The sequence below is a fragment of the Sturnira hondurensis genome, unplaced genomic scaffold (genome assembly GCF_014824575.4).
Source record: "Sturnira hondurensis isolate 20B ecotype Veracruz unplaced genomic scaffold, ASM1482457v3 Scaffold0007865, whole genome shotgun sequence".
In the NCBI taxonomy this organism is placed as follows: domain Eukaryota; kingdom Metazoa; phylum Chordata; class Mammalia; order Chiroptera; family Phyllostomidae; genus Sturnira; species Sturnira hondurensis.
The window spans coordinates 13,107,647-13,128,131 of NW_028080496.1; the positions used below are offsets into that span (position 1 = coordinate 13,107,647).

General features: G+C 40.5%; 1 non-coding gene across 1 annotated transcript; it reads left to right on the forward strand.

Annotated features, from left to right (window-relative positions):
* Window positions 1–19,928: 19,928 nt before the first annotated feature.
* On the forward strand, window positions 19,929–19,994 carry LOC118992103 (small nucleolar RNA SNORD109A). Its single transcript, XR_005067551.1, has one exon. It is a non-coding gene; the product is annotated as a small nucleolar RNA SNORD109A (small nucleolar RNA).
* The last annotated feature ends 491 nt before the right edge of the window (window positions 19,995–20,485 follow it).

The following is a 20,485-nucleotide window of genomic DNA, read 5'->3' on the forward strand; positions in this document are numbered from 1 at the left end:
TCACCAGCCCACAGTTTCTAGTGCAGTGCCAAATAAGATCATTTTATGACATCTGTGTCACCTGTAATAAACTATTGGCGTGTTCTCTTTTCATTGGACCTAGCAGGTATCCTTCTAGGCCAGGATTTGGAGTTGACCTCTTACCCAATGTCCTGTCATTTGATCTGACTGCCCTGAACCACTTGGGTTGTGGGAGAGTCACACTCTCTCACCAATATTGGAAGACAAGGTGACACCATCTTGTAGAATCTGTGGTTCCAGCATTTCCTTGTTACCACTGAAATTTTCTCTTGGGATTGGAGTGAAAAATGGGAGGTAACAGATTTGAGTGTCACCTCTGTTGCACGGGTTTTCTTCTGTCGTGACTTGAATAGAGATGCCTGAGTTCACTCTAGGTTTGAACTCTGCCTGGAGAGAACTCACTGCATGGCCTAATCATAGTCTGGCTCAATAGACCAGCTTCTCACCTAGTATGTTGAACTGGGCCACTGAGAATGAATGGGACTTTCAACAATTTAAAGCAATTGGTGGTCATTCATCCTTCATTTCTAAATCCTAGACAAAAAATAGCCATTGGTGGTAAAGCAGTTAATAACTTTTCTCAGCTTATGTAAGTTTATATTGGGTGTATTTTATACATATGCCATCATTGTGGTACGTGTTTTGTAACTTGATGTTTATAATATTGTGGATGTAGTTCCAAACCAATACATTCAACTTGGCTATAGGCTTTTCATTGGATGTAAAGTACATATCCTATTGGGTTCATCCATTTCTCTGTTTGGGAAATGCAATTTAACTGTTTATTCATTTTTGCTGTTGTTTATAATGTTGTGATGTGTATGATTCTAGTCATGCCCTTGTGATCCTGATGCTATAAAATAGATCCCTAGAAGTGGCAGTTGGAGTTCATCAATGATGCATGCCTTTGATTTTAGTGGGTCCTGTAGAATCGCCCTTGACCTATTTCCCGGTTCAGCGCACAGCTGTGGTGCGAGGGCTGTGCTGATTTTCCCAAGAACTTCAACATGAGGGACAGTAAGGATCCTTTAAGATTTTAGCCAATCTAATAGGTGAAAATGCTATTTTTTAACCCAAGTTTAATTTCAACACTAAACGGCCATGGATAAAAAAGAGCAAATAGTAATAGATGATTTATTGCAAACAAACAATAAGCCTACCTTTCCTTTCATCAAAAGAGTCACCTTGGTTTTCAGAGGCAGAGACACTGGACCTTTTCAAAATGGAGGCTTCTTGAATACATTCCTTTGGCTTTTTACTTTTGAAAGAATTGTGGATTTTGAGTTTCAAGAATCATACAGAGAAACCCCATATACTAATTGTCAAAATAGATTTTTCTACATTGTTGTGTTCTCTTTCTCTTACTTGACCCTCCCTCCCTCTCATCCACACCCTGTCTGCCTTCCCCACATTTACCCTCATTTATTCAGATTTGATGAGTTATTTGTTAGTAAGTTGGCACCAACTGTAATCACTTGGTGTCCCCTAGATGTCTTTAAAGTTAAAATTTTTTTGTAATTACTAACTGTTTTGTAGGGAGATCACTTGAAGCTGTGCACTGTTCTGTTTGTCACCAAACTTTGGCACCATGGTTTTAGGAGTTTTGGGTGTATCTTAGATTCATTGATAGTACTGTGAAATCTGATATTGGCGTGACACGAGTGGTGTTCTGCCATAAGCAGGAGCTGCTGTACGCTTGCTTGTGAGGAAAAATGAATTGGTGACCCCGGGGACAAGCAGGGACAGGCTCATCTGAAGGGTTTAATGCAGTTTTATGTTTAAACTCTGGCATGGAATGTGAGGGGCACTTAGAAGTACTTAAGAGGTGGGGAATGAAGTACATTCTGGTGACAGGGACAAGAGTGTCGTGGGTGACCTGCCCCAGCTGGGGGACGGAGGTATGCTGTCGCTGTGCCCAGGTGCTCAACAGTTTAATGAGCTGGTGGCGGGGCATGCTGGGAAGTTCATGTTCAGATTCACTCTAGACGGATAGTCTGCCTTGATGGTAAATTAGCAGTGTTCTTCCTAATTTTATTTCTTTTTAAATTTTATTCATTAATTTTTAGACAGAAGGGAGGGAGGCAGATAGAGCGGGAGAGATATTAATCAGTTGCTTCTCTCACACCATTACCTGTGGACCTGGCTTAAAACCCAGGCTGTGCCCTCACCAGGAATTGAACTTGCCACCTTTTGGGTTTGCGGTGTGATACCCAATGAACTGAGCCACACCAGATAGGACTTTTTTGTTATTTCTTTGTTTTCATACCTGATTTGAATCATTTGCACAAAAATGGAGTCTTTTTTGGGGGGGGGGTTTAAATGGATTAGCTAGGAGAGGCCAGAAAGCAAAAAGTTAATTCCAAAGCAGAGCTTTATAGTTGGGTGAAAATTCTACTTTTGTATGTCTTTTCACAGTTGGAGTATTGTCTGCTACCCACTTCATCACACAGGATCACAGAAATCCTGTTGGCTTCATTAATTTTTTTCAGAAGGCAATTGAACTCTAGAATTCAGATATCACTTATTATCAAGAATTATAGGCCTTTATACAGGTTTCTCCTCCCATAATGTCTCATGTACCATTTTCCAAGGTAAAGTTTTCACTCAGTGGTTGCGGCAAAAGTCATTGCCCTGTATCCTGGTGTATTGTATTCATGATTAACATGTCAGCTGATAGGGGCTTGAAAATTTCCAAATTTCGATTTGTATAGCACTCAAGTTTTCTCTGTTTTTATCTGCTAACACAGGTAAGGTAGGACAAAAATCATTACTGATAAATTTGCCAAACTGAAATTATGGAGGCAAGTGACATGGTAGTTTCGATAGTCAGAGTAAAGGTGGTGTGCTGGGTTGGACATGGAGGTGTGGAGAAGTACTGAGATGTAGGGTGTGTTTTGAGAGTGTTGTGAGTCCTGTTTCATGGAGTATCGGGTGCTAGTGGGTAAAATGAGAGCAGGATTCAGATAGGATGGTGGTGGTCCCTCAGCCCCTGACTGAATGGTGTTACCACCATGGGGAAGGCTTGGTTTCTCCAGAGGCAAGCTAAGAAGGAGATCTGTTTTGCCGGCTAGATATTTATATTAAACCCATGGATAAAGATGTTGGTTTTAGAGGTAGAAATAAAGTTGTGGGTTAATGGGTGGAGATACTACTTTGCATCATTCAGTACACAGCTGTTACCAGTGTCCATTGGAGAGAATGAGATGATGTGGGGGGAGGAATAGCTTCATCTCAGGAAAGTGCCTTGGATGCTCAAGCATTTAGATCTCGAAGAAGGTCTATGAAAGGAGATGGTCAGAAGTGTCCAGAGTCATGGAGGGAAAACCAAAGGATTAGGTGGTTTGGGCATGGCATTCATTGAAAGTCACAGTTCAGTTTGGAAATATCATTGACATTGAGTAAAAATGCTGTACAGTCGGGGAAGGTATTGATCGTGTTTTATATGGGCAAGAAAAAAATCAGAGGATCCCTTTGGAGTCTATGGTGTGACTTATACTGCTACCCTTATCAGCCCAGCACAAGTGCACACTGCTACCTTGTCAGTTGCTTGCATGAGTAATAAATAAAATGGAGACACCCCCCAGTCGTACAGGTTGAGACCCTGGGTAGCATTAATCATCACAAGAACGGGACAGAGCTTGCTGTCTCCTTTCTAACTCTTCATTCTTCTCATAATAACTTTGGTGTTCCCACTTGCTTTCGGTCTGTGTGCCCCTGTGTTCATTGGCCACAGCAGGACTCCTCACAAAGGCAAGGTCACTGGGGTATCCCACAGATACTGACTTTGGGCAGATGTGGAGCAAAGACTGTTGAAGAATGGGATGGGTGACGGGCCAGGTGAAAGGAAAAGGAACCACCTAGTCATCAGTAAGAGGAAATGCAGTGAAGGAAGGTCGGTGCTGGGAATCAAGGAGCGGAGCAAATGGAACAAACAGGAGGTAGAATTTCGAAGGAGAGAGGGCCAAGCTGAAGCTCCATTTCAGGAACTAGTTCTAGGTCAAGGAAATAACATGGAAGCCGGTCTTTCTCATTTGTGTCTGGACTATTTCCAGAAATGTAGTTATGTTACACTGCCCTTCCCCAACTAGTAGTTTAGAAATGAGTCTGGACATTTCCTGTCCACCCTGTGGAAATGGCCAGCATTTGGTTCACTTTTTCATAAACTCTGCTTGACACTGGTAACATTATATACAGGTTTCAGCTGTGAAATTCTATGATAGATCAAGTGTAGGTTACATGGTGTGCCCACCTCCATGTAGTTAACACGCTTCATGCCTCTGACATTTCAGTTGGCAAATTTTGTTTTCATGTCTATCGAATAGACCGGAAATGAGATTCTTTGACAAGGACATTGTCCCATTCGTATTTAACTCTCCTTTACCTTGCAGAGCCTAGTATGTCATTGATAAACTGTTTTATAACTGCATTTACTAAACTGTGTGTTTTTAGAGCATTAGTAAGTGTGAGGTTTTGATAAATTAGTCAATCAAGGTCATGTAAAGAAAAGTTGATTGCGATTAAGCACGAGAATGCTCAGTGAAGGTCACGGTCAGAAGTTATGCATGCCCCTTGGTCATTGTGGAGGTGGTCAGGTTCACCCCTGGATGCTTTTTCTGTCATCCTGGTGGGGACCAGCATGAAGCTTTAGGAGGGTGGAAATGTTTCTTCTCTGGTTACAATATGCTCACCACTATTTCTAGAATTAACCCTGTAAGAGTAGGCTAATGAGCAAGATATTAGTCTCTAATGTCTTAAAATCATGAGGTGGAACTATATAGTACAGTCTTCTTTGGCTGACACTGAGACCGTTAGTGCCCCCACATGTACTGTATTCATGGTGCTACCTTGAATCTTTCTAGCCTCTCCAAATTCTTTCATGTGTGTGTATATGTTGTATTACTATGGTAAGCATAATGAGTATTTCCCAAAAAGGATGACAGTTATCATGAACCCTGTGACCCAGGTCATCGGTTTAGTGTTACTTTTAGGTTTGGAAAGTTTGGAATAGTCAGAATTATCAATTTTATGGAGATTGTGAAGAGGTTAAAAAAAATCCCTTATCAGCGGGGGCGCTTTCCAAAGTGTCAAAGAGTGTTGATTTCTAGGATATTGAAATATTAGGTGAATGGGAAATGTGCCTCCTTCTGTTCTTCCTTCTGGCTTTTAATTGGTTCTCGGTTGGTTGAAGATTTCTTCTGCCTTGATTACCTGTAGAAAATATACCACTGCTGGTTTAATTTGGGAGTAGTGATAGCTGCCCAGATGCCCCGGTGTCTCGTGGTGGTTTTAATTCTTAATATTCTGCAAGTGGGAAAAGGGCCACTGCGCAGTGAACCTTTAAACAGATCCAGGGCAAAATAGGACATTGGGGATGAAGCTGTTGAACAGTACTGATGCCTAAGTCTCAGGAATAGTCCAATGCTTGTTGCTTCGTCTGCCCACATCACATTCTTCAGTGTTGCATATACATCTTGTCCTTAACACACTTCGCAACATTCATTCAATGTTGTGTGTATGCTCTCTCCTTTTCCCAAACTAGATATAACGAGCTCCTACTTGACAGGGACATTGTGTTCTATTGCCTCATTTTATGCTGTGATGTCAGAAAGTAAGGATTTCTTTAGTTTGTTAAACACATTTATGAAGGAGTGAGAGAGGTCAAAAATAATGAGAGATTACATAGCAATAAAGGAGTCACAGAATTATTCAGATGCACATGTGATGCTTTGAGTAATTCCACAGTCTCTCATGTTTGACAGTGTTGAAAGAACATAAAATGTAGTGACTTTTCCCCTGAAACATAAGTTGTAGATATTCTTCTGTCATAAAGTAATCTGTTTAATAGTCAGTGTAAAAGTATAGGAATGTTTGAATTTGGTAGATTAGTAAAGGACCACCCTCAGGGACCTCCCTCCCGGCTCTTTCGCACGTGACGGTATGTAATTCTGCTTTACTTGGACCCCTCATTGCTAATAACATTTTTGGATTTGAGCAGGGAAGGGCGGTAAGGGTTTGGGTCTTTGTGTTCATTGGGCTAAGACAACACTTTCTGTTGTCCATGGAAATAAAAGGGCTGCATTGTTCCAGTTGGTACTACTTTCATGTAATACTGGTTAAGAAATCTGTGTTCCCGAAATTTTACTCCCAGCTTCCTTGAGGGATGAGTGACAAGTAAAATTGTATAATATTTCAGTATAAATTGTACATATATGAAGCAATATTTAAAGTTGCTATGCTGTATGTAAATAATGTGACAGGATTCCCCCCAAGTTCATGAAAACATCCATGGTTTCACACTTGGATTTCCTCTTGGGTGGGAACAGCTGTCAGTGCTAGTTACAATGCAGCATTGCCAACCCTAGTCCCTGGTGTATGTTGGAATAGATCCTCAGGCCACCTTCAGCTTGCAACTGAGTATCAACCCTTCTCTGTGTTCCCCACCCCAAGGCCCTGGCAGATACTCTTCTACTCTCCTTTTCTAAGAGTTTGACTGTTTTAAAAAAAATATTTCCTATGTTCGTTATGCCAGGCTGTGTTTGACTTGTTCTGCCTGGCTTATTTCACCTGGAAGACATTCTGCCAGGTTCATCTGAACACAAATGATAAGATTTCCTTTCTTTATAACAGTTTTTTTTTCATGAGTGTCTGTATTTTCTTTACCCATTCATCTGTTGGTGGGCACCTGGCTTTTGTTCTTCCACCTCCGTGGCTGTGAACACAGCTGCGCATGTATTTTTTTCAGACCATTTTGTTTGGGGGGAAATTTCGGTTGTTTCAGTAGTGGTTGAACCAATTTACATTCTACGAACAGTGTACAAGGGTTCTCTTTCCTCTACGTTCTTCTCACTAGCATTTGTTTTTCACTTTTATGAGGTCTTTAGTTATTTATTTAAAGGTTCTACTTATTTTCGAGTGAGCGGGAGGGAGGGAGAAAATGAGGGATAAAGATAACAGTGTGAGAGAGAAACATGGGTCAGTTGTCTCTCACATGCCCCCAACCAGGTACCTGGCCTACAACCCAGGCACCAGGCATGTGTCTTGAGCAGGAATGGAACCAGCCAACTTGGAGTTTGCAGGATGGCAGGGAATGAACTGAGCCTCACCACTCAGGGCGTTTTTGGTAAGATATCCCAGCAGGTGTCACATGTTAAGTCATTATGCTCTTGATTTCTATTGCCCTCATGATTACTGATGTTGAGCAGCTTTAGAAGTACCTGTTGGCCATGTGTATATCTTTGAAAAAATACCTGCCTCGGGTCTTTGTCCTTGTCCAGTTTTAAATTAGTTTGTTTTTCTTGTCCATATTAAGTTGGGTTCCTTTTATGTTTTGGATTGTCACCTTTTGTCAGACATGTTGTTTAGAGATCCTTTTATTGTATAGGTTGCATTTTTCATTTTTTCATGATTTTCTTTCTGAGTAGCAGCTTTTTAGTTTTAATGTCATCTCCGTTGTTTAGTTTTGCTTTTGATGTGAAATCCTAATGGTCATCGCCAAGATCAATGTCAAGAGTTTCAACTTTGTTTTCTTCTATGAGTTTTAATTGTTTCAGATCTTACATGGAAGTGTTTAGTTTATTTTGACTTGGTTTTTGTCTGTGGTGTAAAATGGGAGGCCAGTTACATTCTTTTAAATGTGGCTGTCCATTGTTCCCAGCACCATTGACTGAAGACTCTGTCTTTCCCAGTTGGGTATTGTTGGCTCCTTTGTCGAGTACATTGACCGTATTTGCATGGGTTTACCCCATTCTGTTCACCCCATTCTGTCCATTGATCTAGGTGTCCGTTCATGCCAGTACCATACTGCTTTGAATATTATAGCTTCCCGATCCAGTTTGAAATCAGGAAGCATGATTGCTCTGATACAGTTTTTTCTCAAGATGGCTTAAATTATCAAAGCCCTTTTAAGGTCTCAACAAATTTCAGAGTTTTTTCCTCTGTTTATTTGAAAACTGTTATGTGAAGTTTGATAGAAATCACATTGAAAATATTGATCATTTTGGGTTAGGATTCTTCTAGTCCATGAGCACAGAAGAGCTTTCCACTTACTTGGGTTCTTTTTAGTTTCTTTCATCAGTGTCTTGTAGTTTTCAGTGTAAAAATATTTGTCCTCCTTGGTTAAATGTGTTTCTAAGCATTTTATTCTTTTTGATGCTGTTGTCAATGAAGTTTTCTTAATTTATGGCACAGAAACAACTAACTTACACTGATTTTGTAGTCTAGAAGTTCAGTTATTCCTAAAAATTTTTTTGTAGAGTCTGAGGTTTTTTGTATACAGTCATGTACCACCACCGCATAACGACAACTCAGTCGATGAGTGACCACGTCCATGATGGTGGTCCCGTAAGATTATAATGGAGCTGAAAAGTTCCTCTTCCCTAGTGCTGACATTGCTGTCACTTGTGTCATCATGTTGCCCATTACTAGTGTTTTTGGTGATGCTGATGTAGAGAAACCTCCTGCACTGCAGCTCTCAAGTACAGCAATACAATCACAGAAGTAGGCCCTGCCACTGAGGGTCTCAGCTTTTCACCAGGAACCTGATGAGACGTTGGGTTACATCCCTCCGTAACCCACTTTGTTGCGAATTATTGTTACAAAACTTACTGTTACAAAATACAAAACTTGTATTTTGTCATGTGGTTGTTTGGCATGCATTCAAGTGATTTTATTTTAACTTTCTCTTTGTTCCTGTGGTATATGACACTGATTGATTTATACATGTAAAATTACCTGTCACCCATCCATGGAGTAACTTTCACTTTACCATGATGTGTGATCCTTTGAATGGATTGTTGAATTAGGTTACTATCATTTTGTTAAGGTTGTGCACTGATGTTGATGAGGGATACTGGCCTGTAATTTTTTTTCCTTGCGGTGTCCTCACCTGGATTTTGTATGGGGGTGAGGCTGGCCATACCAAATGAGTTTGGAAGTGTTGTCTTCTCTTCTGCTTTTGGAAAAGTGTGAGACGGATCAGTATGAACTTTTCTGAATTGTTGTGAAGAATTTAGCAGTGAAAGTGTGTTCCCAGACTTTTCCGTGTGGGGTGGTTTTTGATTTCTGCTTCAGTCTCCCTTTTGTGTAGGGATCAGTCTAGTCTGATTCTGTACTTTTTCACTTTTCAGTCTTGATAGGTTGTATGTAGGAATTTACCTGTTTATTCTAGACTGTCCATTTGTTAGCGTGTAGTAGTTTGTAGTATAGTGTGCACCTCAAAGCAATTTTTCAGTCCACAAGGGACCACATATGCAAGGGTGGTTCTGTAAGATTATATACAGTAGAGCTGAAAAGTTCCTATTGCCTTCCGACCTAGTAGCCATCAGAAGGTTGTAGCACAACACATCACTGTTTTAAAAGTGGTCTTTCAGCTTCTGTTGCCCTCAAAAACTTTTTACCTCTCCTGATTCTGAACATTTACTTCTCAAGGTAGAGTGATACTGGTTAGCGGCTTCCCTTTCAGCACTTGGAATACATCATGTCCCACTGCCTGCTCTCCTGCGATGCTTCCGCTGAAAAATCTGCTCGTCTTAACAAGTTGCTTTTTCTTGCTGCTTTTCAAAATTCTCTTCTCATCTTTAACTTTTGACTATTCAATTGTATCAGTAATATGTCTTTGTGTGGGTCTCCTTGGATTCCTCTTCTTCGGTATCCTTTGGCATTCCTGGATGTTGAATGCCTTATTATGGAAGTTTGTAGCCATCGTGTATATAAATAATCCTTGTGAATAAATTATAAATAAAGAATAAGTAATTTCTCTATTTTCTTCTTCTTGGGCCTCTGTGATGTTTACTTTGGTCCGTCTGATGTTTCTCTGAATTCTTTCAGCTTCCTTCACTTTGCAATCTATTTTTCCTCGGCTGCTGTGATGAATGTCACTAACCTGTTTCTTCCAGACCTTTCTTCTGCTTTGCCTACTCTGCGGCTGAACCCCTTATCGACTGTTGCTATTCAGTTACTGTGTCCTGTAGCTCTGTGGTTTGCTTTTGGCAATTAAAAACTAAGTCTCTGTGTACAAATTTACATTTTGTTTCTGTGTTGCTTGTATGACCTCTGTGATCATCATGACGAAAGTTGTTTTAAACTCTTGGTAAGTCGCTCATCTCCATTCTATTAAGATCTGTTTTCTGGATGTTACAGTTTTGTTTGAAACACATTTCTTCGTTTCTTAATTTTCCTTGACTCTGATGTTTCTGTGTATTAGATAACAAAGCCTCCCGTTCCAGTCTTCACAGTATGGTCTTTTGTAGGAGGTGAAGCCTGTCCGTCAGCCCAACCCAGGCTCCTGGTTGGCTCTGAAAACTTGGTGACTGTCCCAGTGTTCTTTCTTCTCAGTGGCTCCCAGTATTTGTGGGAATGTGAAGAACTGCCAGTGTCCCAAAGGGGAGATTCATAGTCATCACCTGTAGGAAGGCCAGATAGAAGCCGTCCCTCGGGCAGCAGATGGGAAGGTGTGTAGTTGACTCCCTTCCAAGGGAGAAAGTGGGAAGTGGATATGTTGCCTGCTACTCTGTGGGGGGCCTGGATGGAGAGCAACAGAGGGGTCAGAGGTCGTGGGGGGATGGCCTGCTCTTGTGCCTGTTAAGTATTATTTTTTTGTTCCCACCAGTCTTGTGGCACTTGCGGATGCAAGCCCACTTGGCTGTTTAAGCCAAATCATCTAGGGCCTTTCAGGGGACTGCCACAAAAGCTGGGGTGCCAGGTGAGTGTTGAAGTTCCTTCCATGAAAACCCCAGGAAGTTGGACTTACTATTGGAGTGAGCAGAGGGGCAGGGGGAGCCATGTCTTCCTGTTTTCCTGTTATATAGAGTAAATGGCAACAGACCCTAGTGCCCGCTCAGTTAGACAGCTGGCCATCTGGTAGCAGCTTTTCTTTAAAGAAGTTATTGTTGAGAGAGAGTAGAAGGGAAGGGGGGGAGACAGGGAGAAATATCAGTGTGAGAGAGAAACAGTGGTGGGTGGCGTCAACCTGGCTTACAACCCAGGCATATGCCCCAGGTGGAAATTGGGGACCTTTCAGGTTTGCGGGAGAATGCTCAACCCACTGAGCCCCACTGGCTAAGGAAGGCAGCAGCTTTTAAAGTTAGCCCATAAAGTTCTTCCAGGGCAAGACTCAGGGTGGGCCATTGTGTGTGCTCCTCTACGGTGACTTCCTGTATGACAGCCTTGGTGAGTACTTGGCTTGCCTGTTCCAAATGGCTGCTTTGTTTTCTATATACCATTTTGAGTCTTTTGGGCACAGTTTCATTGGCATTGAAGGCCTGGCGTTTTGCACACCCAGCTCTGTGGCCATTGCCCCAAGAGTCAGGGTGCTTGGTTGGCATCCAAGCCCTTTCACTTTTCAGGGAGAAGGTAGAAGTTAGGTTCTGTCCTAAATGTATGATTCTGAGCCTGAGGGTGGGATTTATGGTAAGTACGTGTCTTAGCCTTTTCTTAAATTGTTTTGATAAATACATTAATAATTTTTTGAATATTTTTTAGACAGAGGGAAAGGGAGGCAGACGGGGATAGAAACATTGATTGATTAGCTGCCTTTTGCCCTGATGGGATCAAACCCACAAATCAGGCATGTACCTAGACCAGGAATTGAGCTGGTGACCTTTGGCTTTGTGAGACAACACCCAACCCCCTGAGCCATACTGGTCAGGGCTTGATAAACATTTTCCAGCTGAGTTATGCTTCTCTTGCAGAGGAACCTGCTCCCCCTGGAGTTGAAAAATCCAGGAGGGTGGGATGAGGGGAGCTTAGGGCCTTCCTGGGTCACCGTCTTGGTTGGTTTCTAATTCCTAATGTTGTGAATCTTTCTTGTCTGTGAAAATTCTTACCTTCGGAAGTGTTTTCTTCAATAATATTGCAATCTCCTGAGTTTTCTTTTCTTGGTCTTGGGTAAGATGTCCCAATTCAGTGGCGGTAAGATTTTTTGTCAAATCTCTTTCTGGGGTGTGGAACCATTATTCCAAGATTGGATTTCAGTCTGGTGAGACTTGACTATTTCAAGTCAGGATTGCTTCCCTTTGAAAGAAAGAGAACTGAGTTACGAACATGGAATTGTGGCAACAAAGAGGCATGCTAATTAGCTATACAAACTTCATTAGCTACCCAGATGTATAAGTCCTTCATGGATTTTTTTTTTGCTTTGGAAATATTTTTATTGAATGAATTTCTAATTTTTATGATTTCATATTTTTTAATCCATTGAATGGTTTTAAGTCTTGGAAGACTTCGTTTTTGGCCTAGTATGCGATTTGTCTTGATAACTGTATCATAGGCACTTAAAATTTAGGTACATTTATTCTATGCTGTTTGGCTATAGTGTTTTTTAAGTGCCCATTAGGTTGAGATGGTTGATAGTGTGGTTTGTAACTTGTAAAGTGTCTCCTTCTGTAAATTTCTGAAGGAGTAGAATTTAAAATCACCCACCTATGATTGTAGATTTACCTTTATTGTGTCAGATCCACTTCATGTCACCTAAATATTCATGGTTATTACGTCTTTCTTGTAACTGGACCCTGACGGATTATGAAATGTCTCTATCACTGATGTTCTACTGTCTTGACATTTGCCTGAAATTGACGTAGTCTCTGTAGCCTCCCTGTACTTAACACACTGTGTGTATAGTGTATAGATAGTCCTTTTTTCCTTTCAACCTATATCTTTTTGTATGAAGTCTTTTAGACAGCATGTGTTTGGGATATGTTTTAACCTCTTAAGAGCTGGTATGTTTATTCAGTTTACATTCAATACTGTTATTGAAAAGTTGGATTTAAGTGTACTATTCTTATGCTTTTCTCTTGTGTCATCCTTTCCAATGTCTTTCTGTTTTTCTTTTTTTTTTTTGGTTCTTTTCTGCCTTCCATTTGATTGTATAATTTTTTTATCTTTACCTTTTTAAGTCTACCTCTTTGCATTTTAGTGGGGATTCTAGTGATAAAAATACTCATATTTAGTTTGTTTTAAGACTAAAGGCTATATCACTAAATGTAAGAATCTCTTAACTCTATATCCATTTTCCCAGTTTGCCCCATTTGATGATAGAATTGTCATGTACGGGGTGGGGAAGATGGAGGTGCACAGTTGTGTGTGTGAGAAACAGTTGTTAAAGGTACTGTTATAATCATAACTGTTTTCCAGATGAATGACTGTAAACCTACGTGTGCCCCATCCTGTGTGTCATATCTATATATACTATACTTAGGGCTTGTTGCAACCAGTGGTATAATCGTTTCAAGTACCTATTATTTATTTTAAAGAATTTAAGGTGGAAAAATATTTTGTAGGTACTTAAATATTAATCAGTTTCATTGCAGTTATCCAATTCTGAAAATACATGTTTCCTCCTGGTAATGATCATTTGTCTTCCCGGAGGACTTCTTGTAGCACCAGAGTAATGACTAGTGGNTTCCCAGTTTGCCCCATTTGATGATAGAATTGTCATGTACGGGGTGGGGAAGATGGAGGTGCACAGTTGTGTGTGTGAGAAACAGTTGTTAAAGGTACTGTTATAATCATAACTGTTTTCCAGATGAATGACTGTAAACCTACGTGTGCCCCATCCTGTGTGTCATATCTATATATACTATACTTAGGGCTTGTTGCAACCAGTGGTATAATTGTTTCAAGTACCTATTATTTATTTTAAAGAATTTAAGGTGGAAAAATATTTTGTAGGTACTTAAATATTAATCAGTTTCATTGCAGTTATCCTATTCTGAAAATACATGTTTCCTCCTGGTAACGATTATTTGTCTTCCCGGAGGACTTCTTGTAGCACCAGAGTAATGACTAGTGGTAATGGTTCTTAGTTTCCCTTTATCTGACAGTGTCTTTTTTATTGAGGGATGTTGTTACTGAACACAGAATTGTGGTTTGCCTTCTTTCTTCCCCACTTTTACATCCAAGATAATGTCCCATGGTTTTCCAGTTTTTATTGGATATATCCATTTATTTCTTTGATTAGTTGGTATACAAAATAGCGGAAACAGGTTTTGGTTAGCTGAACCGGATTCGATAAAGACTTTAACAAAAGCAGTTATGAAGGACTCAAAGGCTTGTTTATGTCTTGCTCTGTGTGTCTGTTGCAAGGTTTTGATAAAATGGGCTCCTTTGACAGGGGATGGTTTGTATTCTTGTCTTACCCTGGAGACGTACAGAAATAACCATCACATGTTTTTAGGTCGCTAGTTTAGCTTTTATGGCATTTATAGTAAAAGAATAAGAGAGGTAATGGTACAGAGAAAAGACTGTATCTGTGTGATTTGAAAGGTGTGTTATTCCACCGTGACATGACTTCTGCATGTGGCAGTGTCTTTAATGTATGCCATCACTGAGACATCAGCTGTCCTATAACCTTAGAAAGTTAGAAACAATCTTCCATTGTACGTGTCAGATATTTGTGACAGTGGAGACAGAAGCATGCAGTTCTAAGAAAGTTAACTTTTCTCTTTAATCTGTCAGTTTGCCTTTCATATTCTGTGTGTGGATCTCTGCCTGTCCATCATCCACTTACCCATCCATCATTCGTCACATTACCCATTTGTCTATTCATTGCTTCTGCCGTTAGGTATATGAGTCAAAGGAGCGAGGCAATGGCAAGCTTTGCCCCACAGTGGTGGCGGTGGGCTCTGAGGTCATGATGGATTGAAGGAGGGGTAAAGGGGAGAGTGAGGACTCCGGACCCCTCCCCCAGCACAAACTCTGTTCTTATTACTACAGTTGAATTGATAAAAATAGATATGCCTCCATTTTATGTCAGCCTCACGTGATAAAATTTGGATTAAATATGAGGATGCTGCTTTTTCAGTCCTGCTGGATTCTGTATTTTAAAACTCATTTTTACTGACATGGAATTATATCTCCACAGTCTTTTAAACTGGATCATTGATTGGCAGGCCTTTCCAGTAAAGGGCCAGATGACGGGCAGTCCCAGTCTTTCAGACTTTGTGGTCTGTTACAGCCAGTGTGCTCAGCTCTTAGTGTGTGGAAGCCGCCACGCACAGTGTACAATGGGATGAGTCAGGCTGTGTGTGTTTCAGTAACACTGAATTACAACACAGGCTATGGGTGTGAATCTCCCAGTCCCTGAACTCTAGATCACTGGTTGAAAGAGAAATTAACTCAGCCCACATACATGGTAAAAATATCTGAGTTTCAGTTTTCCATTTTATTTTTATTGAAGATTCATTATAGCTCCTTTCTTTCAAAAGAGAATGCTATAAATGAGTACGAGTAGCCAGTATAACTTAAATTATGTAAAAAATTACACTGCGTAAAGGCTTGGAGTGATATGAGTCCTCTCCAGTTATAACTGATAGATGGTAGCATTTCTGCCACCTTTCAACCTGTAAGGTGCCCAAGTTGGTGTCCCAAAATCCTGCCGCTCTTCTTTTCCCCTTGGCACAGTTGCACTCTAAAGGTTCTCTCTCCACTCCCTTGCACTGTTCACTCTCCTTGGGCACTGACTTTGGTGGCTTTGACTTCATCGGAGCTATTGAAATTGGTTCAGCACCTCAGAATAGGATTGGTTTATTCCAAGAGTGTAATTTAACCTCATTTATGAAAATTTAAGAGTCAATACAGGTGTGGGAAAAAGTAGGTTCATAGTTGTGAGTATGCAGAACACTGAGTTTATTCTTGCATTGTTATTTATTGATAAGTGTAGTATTTTCCACATGAACTGTAATTATAACCTACTTTTATTCACTCTTGTATACGAGCATAGCAAATAGAGACAATCTTTAAGTAAACTGTGATTTCCACATTGAATCGTGTTTGTTCATTAGCTGCATTGTGGGTTTAGTGGAGAGAAAGAGAATCTACAAGATACCAACTGAAAATGAAATTGGTGTTACTCCATATTTTTTAGTCAATTAAAAATATGTGTATGGTTCCTTTGAAACTCATGTGACAAATTTAGTGTTAATAGTGTATGAAAGATTGACTCAAATTAATTAAAAAAAAATAACAGGCATCCCAGTCTAAAATCAGGAAAGTCCATACATAAGAATTCATAACAGGAAAGTACTGTGCATGGCCAAGAGCATATGGAATAATTATAATTATAAACATAAATTAAATGTGTGGACACTTTCACACATAGTGAAACAAATCAACAGTTTGACTTTTTCACCTATCAGATTAAGAAGTACAAAAAAGGAGAATTTTGGACTCTTAATGCATTAAAAATCCTTGCTGGAGACAGTGAAAGATATGTATTACATGGAAATCAGCACATTTTGACTAACAATTTAGTTTTAGAAATTTACCTAGAGGATATAATAGGGGGTGTTCAAAGATGTGTGTAAACCCAAGAGTCCTTATTGCAGCCTTAGTTATACTTGTAACATTAGAAGAGTAACCTGTTATCAAGTCCTAATGCTTGGGGTATTGATGATCTATTTAGCCAATTGGGATGTATTTAGTTACATATAGTAATGTATGCTCAAATTAATTGTTATGAAAATCTAGGTTTTTTTGAAAGTTCATTTTTTCACCAGTTACTGGATTGTTAACTCTGTTTTAGGCATTAATACTGTATTTCATTAATGTGAAGTAAACTATGTTTGTGTTCCTTTGGATATGGTCAATAAACTAATTTTATGGGAAGCATATTAAAAATGGTGATAGTGAGTTCTGGCCATTATTTGGTTGTTTCATTTTTGTGGGTGTTGTGCCTGGTTTCAAATGTGTATTTCAGTTCTGTGTGGCACTTAATGAACTTACAGGGTTTGTAGCACACACTGAGAGGTAAACAGTTTTTCATGGATTATCTCATTTGATATTAACAATAACCATGCCAGGCAGGCTCTTCCTTTTTTAAACAATAAATAGAGGCCATTTTGAGGTTGAGTTTGACTCTGTAATTCATCCTATCATTCACAGCTTATGAAAAAACCCATATAGTCACAACCTTTGAAAGGTAACGATTAAAAATACTTCTGGTTTGCTAAATGGATGGAGCAAAACCAATTTTTTTTGTGGGGAATGTACATTTCTTAGGTGTCATAGTCATTCTCCCTTTGACTTTGGGTCAGTGTTTCGAGACTTCTTAGTACAATTCCTCAGGTTAAAATGTGTAAGTATTGAGGTAGGAGAGAGCCATGAAGAGGACACTGATTTGTGGGAAAACTTGTGGTATAAACCTGCAAAGATACCCTCCAGAAATACAGGGTACCCATGCTTAGGAGACAGGCCACTGCTCCTCAGCGGGAAGCACATCACAGAGCACTGGAGTGCCATGTGGAAAGAGACCAGAGTCCAAGAGAAATGGCCAATTTGGGGGGTGTCACTAAATGGAAAGGACCAACCTCAGTACAGACCCGTGACAGCAAATACCCAGACACGTGCTGAAGGACTGCAGGGAATAGTCCGTGAGGATCTCAGAGTGAACAGGCAATCCACAAACGATGTGAATGAGAATGTCAGAATTAATTAGGATATTGTTTCTAACTGTAATTGATGACTGCATGCTCTGGATTCTAAACTCTACCCCCTTTGAATGTCTTCCACTGTGAGTTTACTCCCCCCCCCCAGTTCTCTCTACTGATTCTAAGTTTCTAAACATAACACCTGTGTCTTAAAAAGTACAATTAATAATTCTGATCTACAAGGTGAAATATTGGTCAAAATAATAACAAGAAGGAGGGGATTTAGGACATAAGTCCCTGAGTATGTCACAGCAGTGGCTAAAATGTGTTCAGAAACATGACTGGTGCATAAAGTAAGGCATGTGCCGTGCTCCTCTAACCTCTCTCTTTTCTTTCCTGGTGTTCGGAGGGACACAGTGTACGAGACACTCAGAGCTGGGCTCCGGATTGTTGACAATCCTGCAGGAGGAAGATGAGAGCAGGAGACAGCAGTGAAGTGTTCCTAAAATTGTCTGTCACAGAGGCATGAGAGACACCCCGCTGGGAGCCACTTCTGGCTTTGACTTGGATACAAGTTGCTGTGTATGTCTTCAAGGATGAGGAGACCATTAATGGCGGTAAGATATTTTTAATGTGGTTAAACTAACACATGAATGAATGAATGAATGAATGAATGGGCAAATAGGAAAAAGTAAAGTTTATTACAGAAAATGAACAGAATATAGGGTACTAAAACTCAACATTTGGCAACAATAATTGTTGCTTCAACAGGAGCCATCATGGGATGGTATAACTTCTGGAAGAAAATTTGAGGGGAAACGTTATTGTTATGGTCTTTAGCTATCTGTTCCATAACATACTTCTCAGTGACATAGAGAAAAAAATTTCACATGGAGAACCTAGCAGACACTTCCTGAATTCGGTGGTGAAAGTTCCCACAGTGATGTGCCATCTGCTGTCACTGATGGGAGGCACTGAGAATAACACTCATTTCTATAGCATCTTAGACAAAACTTGGCGAAACTCAATTTAGGGGGAAACATCAGACCCAATTTGATGGACATTCTCTAAAACAAAGGTAGACTTTAGTCTTTAAACATGTACACACATTTTTTCATGCTTACTTGAGGACATTTTTACTGATTCCAGAGATGATGGGAAAGAGAAGGAACCATGGATCTGTTGTCTTGATAGGAGATTGAAAGTGGAAATGCCCTGACTGGAGTCAAACCCAGACATTTTTGGTTGTTGGGATGATGCTCCAACTAACTGAGCCACACTGATCAGGGCTAGTTTTCAAATAAGTTAATATCACCGAAGAAACTTTCCATAGCATGAAGACATGAAAACTGAATTGATTCAGGACTTCTGTTAAAAGATACTACAGGGAATATAGGTGAAATTGAAGAGACATCATGCTTCCTTCATCTCATTCCTCTTATATCTGACCCCTCTAATAACTTAGTTCCATTTGGTTCCTTTTATCATTTCCATTTATCTAATCAAACTCTATTGCCTGTGTTTGTATTCTTAGTGTTGTTCCCCCAGCATGTGTCTATGCTGTTTGTAATATATTTCCCAAGTTCTTGTACAACATATGTCTCACAGCACCCTTATCTATGTCCTTCCTTTCCCCCATCTCTGAGCATTCTCATCAAGTCTTTATTTGATGGAATACAACTATAGAATTTCACATTCAAAGATAAAATTGCTACCTCCTTACTTTGCATGGTGTGGTAGGAATGATTACTGACTATTGCAGAGTGAAGAACTTGGAGGGAGAGAGAAGTTTGTAATGCCGAGGGTGATAAAGAAGCCACTGCATTCATGTGGCCACATTGGAAATGTGGGGTTGCCTGTATGATAAATGAATAAAACAACCAACTTGTGTACTTCACTCTTAAATGAATGTGCCCCGTATTTTCTCATGTGATTTACATTCTTGCTTTTTTGCTGCAGGTCAAAGGCAAGATCCACTCCCATACTTGAGGTGAGCAATTGTTGGGTGCTGTTAAAGTGGCCTGTGTGTGTCATGGCCAATGATGTCAGTAGTTGAAATTCTTCAGACTCTGTCTTCCAAGGCTCAGTGGAGAGTGTTTTGTGGTAGATTTCTCCCGCAGCAGTGTTTACATCCCTGCTTCGTTAAAAGAATCTCTAGTATTGATTCTTTTATTAAAGAAAATCTGTTTTTGAAGTTTCTGTTTAGAATGTCCGGACCTTCAGAAGGCAGTAGGCGGTCAGCCTGCACCCCAGGGGCCTGGCTGTGACTGTGTATGTGTGGTGGCAGGTTCTGATCTACATCAGGGATGAGCACAGTTTTCTAAGGATCTGAGGGACTCGTTCCAGATCNGTGGTAGATTTCTCCCGCAGCAGTGTTTACATGCCTGCTTCGTTAAAAGAATCTCTAGTATTGATTCTTTTATTAAAGAAAATCTGTTTTTGAAGTTTCTGTTTAGAATGTCCGGACCTTCAGAAGGCAGTAGGCGGTCAGCCTGCACCCCAGGGGCCTGGCTGTGACTGTGCATGTGTGGTGGCAGGTTCCTCTCTACATCAGGGAGGAGCACAGTTTTCTAAGGATCTGAGGGACTCGTTCCAGATCTTAGTCTGAGGTCCAGATGAGTAGCCCTCAACCAGGAGCAGGGAGAGCCTGGCTCTGGTGACCTCTTCATGGTAGCATCACCTGTAGTGTCCCAGGTAGTGAGGTCATGTGTGCCACCAGGTGTGCAGTGACCCAGGACTGACTTCAGGCCACTCCCTCTGAACAGAGTTGTAGAACAGACGTGTGTACAGGAAACACATTCTGGAATCATCAATGAGTGTGTGAAAATGTTGAATGAGAAAGGAAACAGGCAGTTGGGATGGATGCTGAAAGTCCCATTAATGTTGGGCTGGGTGTAGGTAGTGGAGCCCAGCATGCCTTTGTTATGTATTGATAGTGGAATCACTTTTTGTTACTTCTGTAGACTATGTTCTGACCTTATATCTTTGCTTCTCTTACGTCATTTTTTCTGAGGTGGAAGGGCTGACAAAGGTCCCACACTTGAGAGAGCAGAGGTGAGGAGCTAGACAGGGACCCTTTGCCGTCAATGTCTGCCTTGGGCTCC